General features: G+C 40.5%; 1 pseudogene; it reads right to left on the minus strand.

Annotated features, from left to right (window-relative positions):
- Positions 1 to 1,971: 1,971 nt before the first annotated feature.
- Positions 1,972 to 15,872, minus strand: LOC116887850 (annotated as a pseudogene).
- Positions 15,873 to 16,206: the final 334 nt, after the last annotated feature.

The following is a 16,206-nucleotide window of genomic DNA, read 5'->3' on the forward strand; positions in this document are numbered from 1 at the left end:
AGATAGTAATCTAAAGGTACTTCACAGCTCCAGCATATCTTTTTCTGGTTACTGTATAAAATATTCATGTAGATACTTCTGTAAAGGGACTTTAAAACTATAGTTACAACGAAAAACTGATTAAATTTAGAAGAATATTCTTCAGGCCCAATGGAATAAGATGAACTCAGAGCAGTAGAGAAAGCGCAGCAAAGTCTGGTAAGAAAGTGCCAAGTAGGAAGCAGAGCCAGGATACACATCTAGCTGAGGAGAGTTATAGTAGAAAGGGAAGTTGGGGGAAATTCAAAGTTCTGAAAAATACACCTACTACCACTGGATTTAAATATGAAGGGGACCATAGACCATGGATTTCAAGCAGCCTCCAAAATTGGAGAATGATTTCTGGATAACACTCAGCATAAATAAATATAAGGCTCTCAAACCTAAAATAACAGAACTGAATTTAGTTGACAGTCTGATTAAACTGGGATGGAAAATTATTCCAAAATATACAGAGAAATGTACAAGATAGTCAGTATTTTCATTTCAGGGTTTTTGTAATCCCAAACAGAGAAACTTGCTTACCTAATCTACAATTGTTTTCTCTCTTTTCTTTTTCTTTTCAGTACTAGGGATCAAACCTACGGCTGTTAATGTTAGGCCAGCAATCTCCCAATTGATCTTGTATCTTCAGCCTTACCTTATGCTTCTGAACTACAGTACTATATTATATCATTTGTTTTGCTAGTAGCAAATTTTCTAGCACTTCCTTAGAATAGTCATAGAAACCAAAATAGAAATGAAACACATATTTCAAAAGATATTTGTATTTATATATGTTGAGGAACGTTGACAAGATAAATAGAAGAAATATACAGAAGAACAAAACCTCACAATTTTCATGAATCAGAGTGCTATAACAAAAGAAAAAGCGAGAAAAGAAAACCATGCACTTTTGTTTTTTTTTTTTTTTTTTTTTTTTTCCAGAGCTGAGGGACCGGCACTTTTGTTTTAATATAATGTCCCTCACTCTATTGATCTAGAACTGTGTAAATGCTAGGCAAATGCTTTATCACAGAACCATGTTCCCAAATGTATGTATTATGTTGTATTGAATGAGAGTGTTCAGAAATGAAGACCTAGAACCACCATGGAGAATTGTGCCTGTTCTTCTTCTCTGCTTAAGATGTGCATAACTGTGGCAAAACATGGCTGAGTAAAATAAGGGTATGGTCAGATGGATAAAAGAATGGAGCAGGGTTAAGTTAGCAAAAACCCCTGTGATTATTTTTGGCTCCTATGTGTGGCATTCCTTTCCTCTGGGTATAGAGCAAATTATCTTTGGAATGACAGTCTTATGGATTTTTTTCAGGGGAATGTCAATTGGTTTTAATGGATTCATTCAGAGGACAGTAGGAAAGAAGGAATCTTTCTAGTTTCTAATATCTATTGCTTATTATTTCTGCTGCTCTCTATAATTACCAAAATCTCCTATTTTGAGGTAGCATGGCCTAGGTTGGATAAGGAGCCAAAGGGGGAGGTGAAACTAGAGAAATAACATATATGTAGTTCTTCCCTGGAGAGAGAGCTGGACCCTCAGAAGTGTGGACACTCCTGAGAATTCGGAGGAGACTACACTCTGAATACATTCCCAACCTGAGAGGAAATAGCCTAGTGCCATCTGTGCCTCTGGACACAGGGACCTAGGAGCAGTCAGGGGCAAGACCCTTCGTGTTTCTGCCTGTGCTGAGAGTTGAAAGCTAGTCTTCAGGTGCACCTACACACCTGAGAGCAGAGGCAAGATGAACTTTTTTGATTTAGATGACCTGCTGGGTAGACTCAGGTCACAAAAAGGCAGAAGTCCTCTGGGACAGGGCATTTACAGTTTCTAGCTGTGCCTGGAACTGAACTGAACTGATCCAACAGCTCCTTGCAACTGAATCCTGTGGGGGAGAGAGCTGAACACCCAGAAATGCAGACAATCCAGAGACCTTAGGATAGACTGTCACTTTTGCCCAACACTGCCGTCATCCCTGGCCCAAGAGGAAGCTGCATAGTGGCTCTGGATACAAGAATATAGGAGCAGTCAGAGCCAGGAACCTGCTGGGTCGGGCCTGCACCCAGAACGGAACTGATCTGGTTACACAGCTCCCTGCAGCCAAATTCCATGGGGATGAGAGTTGGACCCTCAAACGTGCAAACAAATCCCAGAACCCAGAAGAGGCAACTCTCTGATCATGTTCCTGACCAAAGAGGAAATCGCCTAGTGCCATCTGTGTCCTCTGGGCACGGGGACCTAGAATCAGTCAGGGGCAGGAACCTTCCGGTTTCTGTCTGTACCTAGAGCTAAATGCCAGTCACCAAGTGTGCCTACATACCTGAGAGAAGAAGCAGCTGTTCCCAGATCCACTTGAAAGAAAATAGGTCTACAGGAGTGCTGACACAGAGGCCTACAGGAGGGTCAAGCGTGAGTCAGAGACACCAAGACAAGCTAAATCCAGAGACAACCTGATGGAGAGAGGCAAGCACAAGAAACTAAGCAAAAGAAACCAAGACCACTTGGCATCATCAGAGCACAGTTTTCCCACCAAAGCAAATACTAGATATCCAAACACTCTGGAATGCAAGATTTAGATATAAAATCACATCTTATGAGGGTGATGGAGGATTTTAAGAAGGACATAAATAACTCCCTTAAAGAAATACAGGACAACAAAAGTAAACAAGTAGAAGCACTTAAAGAGGAAACACTAAAGTCCCTTAAAGAACTGCAGGAAAATACATCCAAACAGGTGAAGGAATTGAACAAAACCATCCAGGATTTAAAAACGTAAATAGAAACAATAAAGAAAGCACAAAGGACATGACCCTGGAAATAGAAAACTTAGGGAAGAGATCAAAAGTATAGATGCAAGCATCAACAAGAACATACAAGAGATAGAAGAAAAAATCTCAGGAACAAAAGATACCATTGAAAATATCAACATGATCATCAAAGATAATGTAATGTGCAAAAAGCTCCTAAACAAAAACATGCAGGAAATCCAAGACACAATGAGAAGATCAAACCTAAGGATAAGAGGTATAGAAGACAGTGAAGACTCCCAACTTAAAGGGCCAGTAAATATCTTCAACAAAATTACAGAAAAAACTTCCCTAGCCTAAAGAAAGAGATGCCCATTAAACATACAAGAAGCCTACAGAACTCCAAATAGATTGGACCAGAAAAGAAATTGCCCCCATCACATAATAGTCAAAACATCAAATGCATAAAGCAAAGAAAGAATATTTATAGCAGTAAGAGAAAAAGGTCAAGTAACATATAAAGGAAGGCATATCAGAATTACAACAGACTTCTCACTAAAGACTATGAAAGCCAGAAGATCCTGGGCAGATGTCATAGAGACTGCAAGAGAACAGAAAAGCCAGCCCAGACTACCATAAACAGTAAAACTCTAATTTAACATAGGTGGAGAAACCAAAATATTTCATGACAAAACCAAATTTGCACAATATCCTTCCACAAATCCAGTCCTACAAAGGGTAATACATGGAAAACTCCAATACAAGGACAGAAACTACACCCTAGAAAAAGCATGAAAGTAATCTCCTTCCAACAAAAACAAAAGAAGAGAGACACACAAACATAAAACCACTTCTAACAACAAAAATAACAGGAAAGAACAATCACTGTTCCTTAATATTTCGTAACATCAATGGACTCAATTCCCAAATAAAAAGACATAGACTGACAGACTTGATATGTAAAGGAGACCCAACATTTTGCTCCATATAGGAAACAAACCTCAAAGACAAAGACAGACACTACCTCAGAGGAAAAGACTGTTAAAAACTTTCTAAGCAAATGGTCTGAAGAAACAAACTGGAGTAGCCATTCTAATGTTGAATAGAATCAAATTCCAACCAAAATTCTTCAAAAATGATAAGGAAGGACACTTCATATTCATCAAAGGAAAAATCCTCCAAGGTAAACTCTCAATCCTAAATATCCATGCTCCAAATGCAATGGTACATACATTCATAAAAGAAACCTTACTAAAGCTCAAAGCACACATTGCACCTCACACACTAATATTAGGACTTTTCAACAACCCATACTGATTAATGGCCAGAATATGGAAACAGAAATTAAACAGAGACATAAAGAAATTAACAGAATTTACAAACCAAATTAACTTAACACACACACATATGTATGTGTTTGTATATATATATATATATATATACAGCAAAACTCTACTTTAACATATATATATGTGTGTATATATATATATACATATATATATATATATATATATACATGTAAATATATGGAACATTTCATCCTAAAGCAAAAGGATATACTTTCTTCTTAGCACCTCATGGAAACTTCTCCAAAATTAACCATATAATCGATCAAAAAATGCACTCAACAGATGAAAGAAGATTGATATAATCCCATGCATCCTATCAGATCAACACAGACTAAGGCTGGTCTTCAATAAAAAAAGAAAAACAGGACAAAAAGTTCACAAGTATATGGAAGTTGAACAGTGCTCTACTAAATGATAAATTGGTTAAAGAAAAAATAAAGAAAGAAATTAAAGACTTCTTAGAATTTAAAGAAAATGAAGGCATTACATTCCCAAACTTATGGGACACAATGAAAGCAGTGCTAAGAGGAAATCTCATATCTCTAAGTGCACTCGAAAAGAAACAGGGGAGAGCAGACATTAGGAGCCTGACAGCATACCTAAATGCACTAGAACAGAAAGAAGCAAATACACCCAAGAGGAGTTTAAGCCAGGAAATAATCAAACTCATGGCTGAAATCAACCAAGTAAAACAAAAAGGACTATACAAAGAATTAATAAAACCAAGAGTGGGTTGTTCGAGAAAATGAACAAGATAGATAAACAGCCAGACAAAGCAGAAGGCACAGAGAGTATATCTGAATTAACAAAATCAGAAGTAAAAAGAGATACATAACAACAGAATCTGAGAAAATTCATAAAATCATCAGATCCTTCTTCAAAAGCCTATATTCAACAAAACTGAAAAAAAAAAACGGAGGAAGAAGACAATTTTCTAGACAAATACCAGGTACCAAAGTTAAATCATGAGTAGATAAACTATCTAAACAACCCCTAAAGTCCTGAAGAAATAGAAGCAGTTATTAAAAGTCTCCCAAACAAAAGAAGCCCAGGACCAGACAGGTTATTGCAGAATACTATCAGACCTTCATAGAAGACCTCATACCAATACAGTCCAAATCATTCCATAAAATAGAAACAGACAGAACACTACCAAATTCCTTGTATGAAGCCACAATTATTCTTTTATGTACACCACACAAAGACCCAACAAAGAAAGCAAACTTCAGACCAATTACCCTTATGAATATCAACACAAAAATGCTCAATAAAATTCTTGCAAACCGAATCCAAGAACACATCAAAACGATCATCCATCATGATCAAGTAGGCTTCATCCCAGGCATGCAGGGATGGTTTAATATACAGAAAACCATCAACGTAATTCATTATATAAACAAACTCAAAGATAAAAACCACATGATCATTTCATTAGATGCTGAGAAATAATTTGACAAAATTCAATGCCACTTCATGATAAAAGTCCTGGAAAAAACAGGAATTCAAGGACCATACTTAAATATAGTAAAAGCAATATACAGCAAACCTGTAGCTAACATTAAATTAAATAGAGAAACTTGAAGCAATCCCACTAAAATCAGTGACTAGACAAGGCTTCCCACTCTCTCCCTACTTATTCAATATAGTACTCAAAATCCTAGTCAGAGGAATCAGACAATGAAGGGAGGTTAAAGGGATATAAATTGGAAAGGAAGAAGTCAAAATATCACTATTTGCAGATGATATGACAGTATACTTAAGTGACCCCAAAATTCCAACCAGAGAACTACTAACCCTGATAAACAACTTCAGCAAAGTGGCTGGCTATGAAATTAACTTAAACATATCAGTAGCCTTCCTATACTCAAAGGATATACAGGCTGACAAAGAAATTAGGGAAATGACACCCTTCACAGTAGTCCCAAAAATTATAAAATACCTCCGTGTGACTTTAACCATGAAAGTGAAAGATCTGTATGACAAGAACTTCAAGTCTCTGAAGATAGAAATTGTAGAATATTTCAGAAGATGGAAAGACCTCTCATGCTCATGGATTGGTAGGATTAATATAGTAAAAATGACTTTTTTGCCAAAAGCAATCTACAGATTCAATGCATTCCCCATCGAAATTCCAACTCAAGTCTTCATAGAGTTAGAAGGAGCAATTTGCAAATTCATTCGGAATAATAAAAAAAAAGGATAGCAAAAACTATACTTAACAATAAAAGAACTTCCAGGAGAATCACCATGCCAGACCTCAAGCAGTGTTACAGAGCAATAGTGATGGCAACTGTATGGTATTGGTACAGTGACAGGCAGGTTGATCTGTGGAATTAGAATTGAAGACCCAGAAAGGAACCCACACATCTATGGTCACTTGTTCTTTGACAAAGGAGCTAAAACCATCCAATGTAAAAATCATAGCATTTTCAACAATTGGTCCTTGTTCTACTGAAGGTCAGCATGTAGAAGAATGCAAAACTATCCATTTTTATTACCCTGTACAAAGCTTAAATCCAAGTGGATCAAGAACCTCTACATCAAACAAGATATACTTACTAATAGAAGAAAAAGTAGGGAAGAGTCTTAATCACATGGCCACTGTGTTAAATTTCCTGAACAAAACACCAATGTCTTATGCTCTAAAATAATCGACAAATGGGACCTCATAAAACTGCAAGGCTTCTATAAGGCAAAGGACACTGTCATTAGGACAAAACGACAATCAACAGATTGTGAAAAGATCTTTACCAATCCTACATCTAATAAAGGGCTAATATCTAATATATACAAAGAACACAAGAAGTTAGACTCCACAGAAACAAATGACCCTATCATAAAATGTGGTACAGAGCTAAACAAAGAATTCTTAGCTGAGGAATATCGAATGACTTAGGAGTACCTAACGAAATGCTCAACATCCTCAGTCATCAGGGAAATGCACATCCAAACAACACTGAGATTCCACCTCTCACCTGTCAGAAAGGTAAGATATAAAAACTTATGTGACAAGAGATGCTAGTGAGGATGTGCAGAAAGAGGAACACTCCTCCATTGTTGACGGGATTGCAAACTGGTACAACCACTCTGGGATTCAGTCTGGAGGCTCCTCAGAAAATTGGACATTCCACTCCCTGAGGATCCAGCTATACCTGTCTTGGGCATATACCCAAATATGTTCCAATGTACAACAAAGTCACATGCTCCACTATGTTCATAGCAGCATTATTTATAATAGCGAAAAGCTGGAAAGAACCAAGATGCCCTTCAACAGAGGAATGGATACAGAAAATGTGGTATGTATACACAATGGGGTGCTACTGTGCTACCAAAAACAATGACTTCGGGGTTGGGGATTTAGCTCAGTGGTAGAGCGCTTGCCTAGCAAGCGCAATGCCCTGGGTTTGGTCCGCAGCGCCGAGAAAAAAAAAACAAAAAACAAAAAACAATGACTTCATGAAATTCATAAGCAAATGGATGGAAGTAGAAAATATCATCCTGAGTGAGGTAACCCAATCACAGAAAAACATGCATGGTATATACTCACTGATAAATGAATATTAGCCCAAAAGCTTGAATTCCTCAAAATACAATCCACATACCACATGAAGCTCAAGAAGAAGGATGACCAAAATGCTGATGCTTCACTCCTTCTTAAATGGGGGACAAAAATAATCACAGGAGTGGATATGGAGGCAAAGGTTGGAGCATAGACTGAAGGAATGACCATTCAGAGCCTGCCCCACATGTGGCCCATATATATACAACCACCAAAACTAGATAAGATTGATGAAGCTGAGAAGTGTATACTGTAAGGGAAACGCAAATCAAAACAACCCTGAGATTTCACCTCACACTAGTGAGAATGACTAAGACCAAAAACCTCAGGACAGCAAATGTGGTGAGGATGTGAGACAGAGGAACACCCTCCATTGTTGTAGGATTGCAGACTGGTACAACCATTCTGGAAATCAGTCTGAGGTTCTCAGAAATTGGACATTGAACTACCTGAGAACCCAGCTATACCTCTCTTGAGCATATACCCACAAGAAGCCCCAACATATAACAAAGACACATGCTCCACTATGTTCATAGCAGCCTTATTTATAATAGCCAGAAGCTGGAAAGAACCCAGATGCCCTTCAACAGAGGAATGGATACAGAAAATGTGGTACATCTATACAATGGAATATTACTCAGCTATCAAAAACAATGACTTTAAGAAATTCATAGGCAAATGGTTGGAACTGGAAAATATCATCCTGAGTGAGGTAACCCAATCACAGAAAAACACATTGGTATGCACTCATTGATAAGTGGCTATTAGCCCAAATGCTTGAATTACCCTAGATGCACTGAACACATGAAACTCAAGAAGGATGACCAAAATGTGAATGCTTCACTCCTTTAAAAGGGGAACAAGAATACCTTTGGCAGGGAATAGGGAGGCAAAGTTTAGAACAGAGGCAGAAGGAACACCCATTCAGAGCCTGCCCCACATGTGGCCCATACATATACAGCCACCTAATTAGATAAGATAGATGAAGCAAAAGTGCAGGCGACAGGTACGATATGTAGATCTCTCCTGAGAGACACAGCCAGAATACAGCAAATACATAGGCGAATGCCAGCAGCAAACCACTGAACTGAGAATGGGACCCCCCTTGCTGAAGGAATCTCAGAAAAGGATTTGGAAAGAGCTTGAAGGAGCTTGAGACCCCATATGAACAACAATGCCAACCAACCAGAGCTTCCAGGGACTAAGCCACTACCAAAGACTATATGGACTGACCCTGGGCCCAGCCTCATAGGTAGGTAGCAATGAATAGCCTAGTAAGAGCACCAGTGGAAGGGGAAGCCCTTGGTCCTGCCAAGACTGAACCCCCAGTGAACATGATTGTTGGGGGGAGGGTGGTAATGGGGGGAGGATGAGGGAACAGCCATATAGAAGGAGAGGGAGGTGTTAGGGGATTTTGGCGGAATCCGGGATGGGGAATAACAATCAAATGTAAATAAGAAGTACTCAAGTTAATAAAGATTAAAAAAAAAAAGAAGAAGAAGAAGAAGTGCATGCTGACAGGAACCTGATATAGATGTTTCCTGAGAGACGCAGCCAGAGAATGTCAAATACAGAGGCTAATGCTACCAGACAACCACTCAACTGAGAACAGGACCCCCATTGGGGGAATTAGAGAAGGATTGAAAGAGCTGAAGGGGCTTGCAACCTTATAAGAACAACAATGCGAACCAACCAGAGCTCCCAGGGACTTAACCACTACCCAAAGACTGTACATGGATCGACCCATGGCTCCAATTGCAAATGTAGCAGAGGATGCCCTTGTTGGGCACCAATGTAAGGAGAAGCCCTTGCTTCTGCCAAGGTTGTGCCCCCAGTGGAGGGGAATGTTGGGCAGGTTGCAGGAATGGGGGAGGGGGTGGATGAGGATGGGAACAGCCTTATAGCAGAAGGGAGGGGGAGGGGGTTGAGATAGTGGGCTTATGTCCAGGAAATCGGGAAAGGGAATAACATTTGAAATGTAAATAAAAAATATCAAAAAAGAAAGAAAGAAAGAAAGAAAGAAAGAAAGAAAGAAAGAAAGAAAGAAAGAAAGAAAGAAAGAAAACAGTTCTTCCACATATGTAGCTGAAGTCATGGGTCTCTCCGTGTATTCTCACTGGTTTATTTCATAGGATCTCTGTTGGGGTCTGGATTGTTGATACTGTTGTTCTTCCTATGGGGATGCAAACCCCTTTTACTTTCAGCTGATAATTAATGATTGCACACACCATAGGGTACAGTGTGAAATAATGCATGTGTGTCTTCATCTGCTTCCTGTTGTGAGACAGAGTCCTTACCAAATGCCACTAGGGATGAAGGGTCTCAAGAGCCACAGCAAGGGAATCTAAGAGTTGATGAAATCTAGGAGATTGAAAAAATCCCTTCCACAAAGTTACACTCCTCCTGACCTGAGACACTACAGAAAAGGAATGTGGAGCAAAAATGAAATTAAATAAAAATTTTTTAAAAAGTGTTCTTCCAGGGTTGAGGATTTAGCTTGGTGTTAGAGTGCTTGCCTAGCAAGTGCAAGGCCCCGGGTTCGGTCCTCAGCTCTGAAAAAAAAGTGTTCTTCCAAAGAACTCAAGTTCAGTTTGCATCTCACAGCCATCTGTAACTCCAGCTCCAGGATATCATGTCATTTTATGTCATTCATGGGTACTGGCACACATGTGATACACATGCACACACACACACACACACACACACACACACACACACACACACTCATTTAAAAGGAGGGTATTTTTGAATATAAGTAAAAGACATTCAAACATTTGTTGAAGACAGTAAGACATTATGAATCCTTTCTAGTACTTTACTGATTTAAGGCATGCTTTGTATATCCCAGGCTGGTCTTGAAGTCATTATGTAGCTGAAGATGATTTTATGTAACTGAAGAGTTCTGATCATTGCCTCCACTTCCCAAATGCTGGAATTATAGGCATATGGCACCATGTCCAGTTATATTTGGTGCTGGAGTTCAATCTATTCCTAAGACTTTGTGTATGCTAGCCAATCATTCTATTGAGCCATATACACAGTTGCATAATAATCCATTTTGCTAGTTAGATTTTTGAAAAATAAGTCATTTTTTTAAAGTTTATGCAACATATTGTGATCATATTCTTTCTGCTCTCAGGTAACCACCCACATGCTTTCATACCCTTTCTCTTTCAATTTCAAATGAAACTTGTGATTACCTGTTTCCTCCCTTAGCATCATCTAAAAACTGGATGTATGTCTTGAATTTAATTCAGAATTTCTTCACTTGTCTAACTAGCTCCCAATTCTGCTTGCAGGATTGTCACTCTACTGTACTCTATGTTAGAGATTTGAACTTTGTTAACCTGACTATTAGATATTGCAGGAATATAGTCCAAAGGCTGACTTTGCAGATGCATCCATTCTTTACTAACATTTCCCAGCCTTGGTTGTGTGACATGGGTATTTTGTTTCTCTCCTAGGACTGACTGAACCAAACTCAAGAAGGCTCTGCTTTGGCAGGAACAGACTATCAACTGAAAAACAACATTTATTGAAAGTGTCTTTGCTGTTATATGATAAGCATAAATCATCCAATACCCTGGATAGTTAAATGGAAAAACTGATTATCACACCAGGGCAATAGGAATACTATATACTGGTCTGCCATGTTTGTAAGAATTTCCATCTTGGCTCTATTCCAAGTGATAATCCAGTAGCTTGAATAAGGACAGAAAGCATATGCAGTGCACAAATCAGGAACACCCCCTCCCCTTCAGCTAAATACCCTAGGGATTTCAGGCAGTCAACAAGTAATGAAGAACTCTATGGTATAATGTTAAAATACTGTTAAAGGGCTATGGGGAAAATACTAGAAAAAGAATCCCTGCCCCCGTGTGTGTGTGTGTGTGTGTGTGTGTGTGTGTGTGTGTGTGTGTGTCTGTGTGTCTGTGTGCGTCTGTGTGTGTCCATATGTGTTTGTGAAAATAAAATGTGTTCACTTTTAAAAAGTCTCTGAATTTACTCTTTTATTGAGATGCATTCTCAGCATGTTTTCCAACAAGGCCTGGAATATTTGGGCTCAGGTTATCCAAAGTTGCCAAGAAAACAGAGAGTACCAACATACTGGGTAGAAATTGTGGGCTGAGCAGAGGTAAATAGATGGTATGGTAGAATGATTTAGGAAAATCTTTGAAGAGAAAGTTTGAGACACGGAGGAGAGACAATCCATAAGATCAAAAAATGGAGTGTATGTTGTCAGAATTGTTAGGTTCAGAGGCTGCCACCCATATTTGACATCCCAATTAAAGAGACAAATAAAAGCAAGAAGCAGAAAAAAGAGATTTCTTTCTATGTGCCCACATTGGGAAGAGCAACAAAGATCAGTGACTAGACCTCCTCAAGTCCATCTTCAGATTCCTAACATGAAATTTATGTTTAAGTACAAGGCAAGATATTCATCACTAAGTAGTCCTGGTCTAGGTATGGTCTTGGCCATTGCTGACACATCATCATCTTGGCTCCAGTCTCTTATGTAAGGTAGCATGATAAGTTGTCAGAATTGTGAGAAATCTTTTTCCAGGAAAAACCATTCCCTTGGCCTTGTATCAGGTGTCAGGCCTTTCCTTCTCCCAGTATGGGATTCTTGGAGAAATTCTACTTTCTTTTTAGATTTATTTGTATTCTATGTGTTAGCATTTTGCTTACATGTATATCTGTGCACCACACATATGTTCTGTGCTCAGAGAAGCCTGAAAAGGGGCATCAAATCTTTTGAAACTGGCAATATTAATGGCTGTGAGCTACCATGTGGGTGCTGGAAGCTAATCTTGGGTCTTCTGCAAGAACAGCAAAGCCCTTTTTTTAGAGTTGAATGAGAGATTTATTAGTACAGTGAACACTATGTACAGCACACAACACAGAGAGCTGTAGACACCAGTACAGAGGGCATCTTAGAGTAAGGAAGGGACATTGTGAGCTTGGGTAAGGCAGGCAGGGGCAAAGAGGAACAAGAAATGCAGTAACGTAACTAAATATAGCAGCCTTTTTCAAATTCCTGAGCACATTGCCCTGGAGCTGAAACACCCAACCTGTTCTTGTGGTCCTCAAGATATATCCTTCTACCCTAATCCCAAAGGAGTCAGGACTCAACTACTGAGACCAACAGCAAGCTAACATGGAATGGAACTCCCAGAGAGAAACTACTGCATGGTGAAGCAGAGCCCTCTGACCTCACCAATCACAGTCCTATCTGTGCTTTTTTAAAATAATCACACCTGTTATTTCTCCTTGCCACTCTATCAGCCACTACAGGGAAGCCAGCAATGACCCAAAGAGCCTTAAATGGGCCCAAAGTCCTTAGGTGGACCTGAGTTAGGCAGTGTATTCAGCCTGGTTTTAGAGACATATCTAATTTGTGTATCACTTTTGTCTGATGAAGTTTAGAACACAGATAAACAGGAACTTTCCTCAGGAAACATGGAAGAGTCACCTTCAAAATGCACTTGCCAATTAATTCTAGGTTTTGCTAAGAAGACCTGAAGGGGAAGGGAACAAATTTCTTCATGGGGCACAGGCATCAAGACCGACAGCCACAGCCAAAGCTCATGCTCAGACAGGGTGATGGAGGGAGGGCCAGAGCAGGTATCAGACCAAAGTTCTTGCTGAAAAGGAGGCCTATGAAAGAGACCTTACCCGGTCCCACCCTACCCAGAATCCTGCAATAAAAACAGCAAAAGAAAGGGCCAAAAAAGGTTTTAAGTTTTGTTGTTTTTTTTTTTCTCCTTTCTTGAAAAATAGTAAATAAATTAAATTGCCAACAATGTGGCTAGGCTCCTGGAGAAGACAGATGCAACCAGTCCATTTTATGAAAACAATATTGGGTAACAGATGGGGTTTATGACTTGGGAAATATAAACAAAAAAACACCAGAGTAAATCAAGCTAGCTACAGTCTCAGGGCTGAAGACAGGCCTAATGAGGCAATATAGACACACCTCAAGAGCAGCTTAATGCTGAGTGTATGGAACATCAATGGTCTAATGCCTACTCCTTCCTTCCCTTCCCTAATTATGAAACATTTTAAGAAAGAGTTCAACGGACATTTCAGCAACCCACTCTGTACACGGAGAAAGGCCTGCACCTTCACAGGGGACCTGGGCAGGGATGTGCTCAGCAGAAAGGTCTTCCCCAAGGAATGTTAGTGAGTACCAAGTCCTGGCCTCACTAGTTAGAGGGGGTTTTGATCATACTCTTAGCCCTTCTGCTGGATGTCAGAGCTGTTCACTCAATGCTGTATGGAGTTAGCAAGCCTGCCTGCTCAGATTCCCTGGTTTTGGAAGAGAGGACCAATTAAAAATGTCTCACTCCACCCTGATCCTCTAGGGAAAACAAATTTCTTTGTGCTTTCTGAAAATATTTGGGCACCAGGGATCTTAGGAAAATACAGAAGTGTGGATTTCTCTACCCTGACTGAAAATTTTATAGATATGGTGGGAAATAAATATAGCAAAAGGCAGGAATTTGGGTTCCCTGCTGAAATGCTGAACAAATTTCCCCTAGGTCCTTTATTCCAGAAAAGCAGGGAGTATGTGGATCAAGTACAAATTGTGGCAATAGGGTTGTGGAAGTCAGGGCTCAGCGGCTGGAGCAATGGGATTTTCCAACTCTACCTCTTCCTGATAGCCAGTTACACTCTTATATCTCCTCCACTCTGTTGTTGTAAAAATATAAAAAATAAAAAAAGTATAGTTATGTTTTACCTTGCTAGGTCCAGCACCTCAGTGGAAACACATCCCAACTCCTCAGCAGCCCAGAGTCTCCTGCCGCTGCACACTTTCCTACACTCAAACCGACACTTAAAAGAACACACAACACAATAATCTTTGACCCAATTGATAAGATATAATTGCTCACTTAAACATACAAAGCCCGGTACCATCCATCCCTTAGGAACATTAATAACAACCTGTAAATACACAGAGCAGAATCTTAACACCACCTGCCATGGCTTCTCACCCTCTCCTCTCCTCTCTCCCCTTTCTGTTCTCTAGTCTCCTCCTCTTCCTTCAAACTTCTCTCCCGCCCATCCTTCCTTCTCCAATGACAGGCCTCCTTCTATCCTGTACCTGCCCCTCAACTGTACTTTACAAATTCAATGGGGGAGGTTCTGGTGAAGTCACCTGATTCCTGAGTACTTGACTAGGCAGTTGGCCTTGGGGCAGTGGAATTAGCATCAAAATACACATAACTTCAGGGCAAGCCACAACACCACACCATGCACAAATATCATGATGAGCTCTGGCTCCTGCATTATGTTGTCACTCATGTGCTGGTTCTCACAGGCCATCACCACTATAGCCTGCTTGCCAGGGATGCACTTGGCCACATGGTTCTCATCTGTCTTGTCTCTAGTGCAGTCAGACCCTGGGGCCAGCTACATTCACTGGGCTTTGTCACCAGCTCATTGACTGTAGAGGCTGGGCGGCAGCCACTTTCCACAAAGAAACACTTGATTACAGCCTGGAGCACAGAGTCAGGAGTGGAGATCAGCCCTCCCTAGTGGGTCACTCTTGCCGGCTGTAGGGGGTTCACCCTCTTGAGGATCTTGTTGTACTCGATTGTCTCTTCCAGGTTCTGAAGGTTGGGGTTGACTCTGTGGATTGTTTGCATATATGCCTTCCGGAGTGAATGTTTCCTTTCTGTTCTGCCAGCTGGTGCTTGTGTTCAGCAGATGTCTTCTCCTGCTCTGCAATGCACGTCTCCTGCTGCTTGACCTTGGAGCACAGGTTCTTAATGCAATTATGGTTTGGCCGTTCATCTTTGGGCATCTCCAGGCCACAGCCCTGCTCACCGGTCACAGCTGCGTTGGGTTGTACTTACAGTCACTGAGGTGGGGCATGAGGTTGTCAAGTCTGACAAGAGCACTGCAGCCAAACAGAGTTGTTACAGGCAATCTATGGTTTGACAACATGATCCACTACGATCAGAGGTACTGGGCACAGGTGGGCAACACATTGACAATGCTATGGTCTATGGGATATGTCTGCTGCTGAGAGAATCATCCTTGGGTGATGCAGGCATTGCAGAAGGCATGCTCACAATGAGGCGCCTGTACTGGCTCCTCCAAGACTCCACTACATATCGGCAGATAAGGTCCTTGTCAATGTCTCTCTGGAAATGGGTTTCATCATATCCCATGTCTCATCAATAAAACCCAGGTCCTTCTAAGTGATGGGAGTAGATTTCCTGTTTACAAGGATCCAACCTCCTGCTGCCTCCTCTCATTGCTACTCAGGAGATACTCTGAGTATTCCCATCTTGTTTGCTATTCTCCAATTGAGTCTTTCTTCCTAGTGACAAATTTCATAGCCCAGGAGTGGGTGTGACGTCACAATCAGGAACGCTAGCCCAGGATGTGGTCTGCCTTCTCTGGACACAGAGCCTGGCTGCAGCTGAGGCCACAGCAGCGGCAGTGCAGCCTGGGTGCCTGGTCCAATTCTTTCCCAGTAGAAGGGAAGGGGCTCCCCCATCT

Source organism: Rattus rattus, chromosome X (assembly GCF_011064425.1).
Source record: "Rattus rattus isolate New Zealand chromosome X, Rrattus_CSIRO_v1, whole genome shotgun sequence".
NCBI lineage: Eukaryota > Metazoa > Chordata > Mammalia > Rodentia > Muridae > Rattus > Rattus rattus.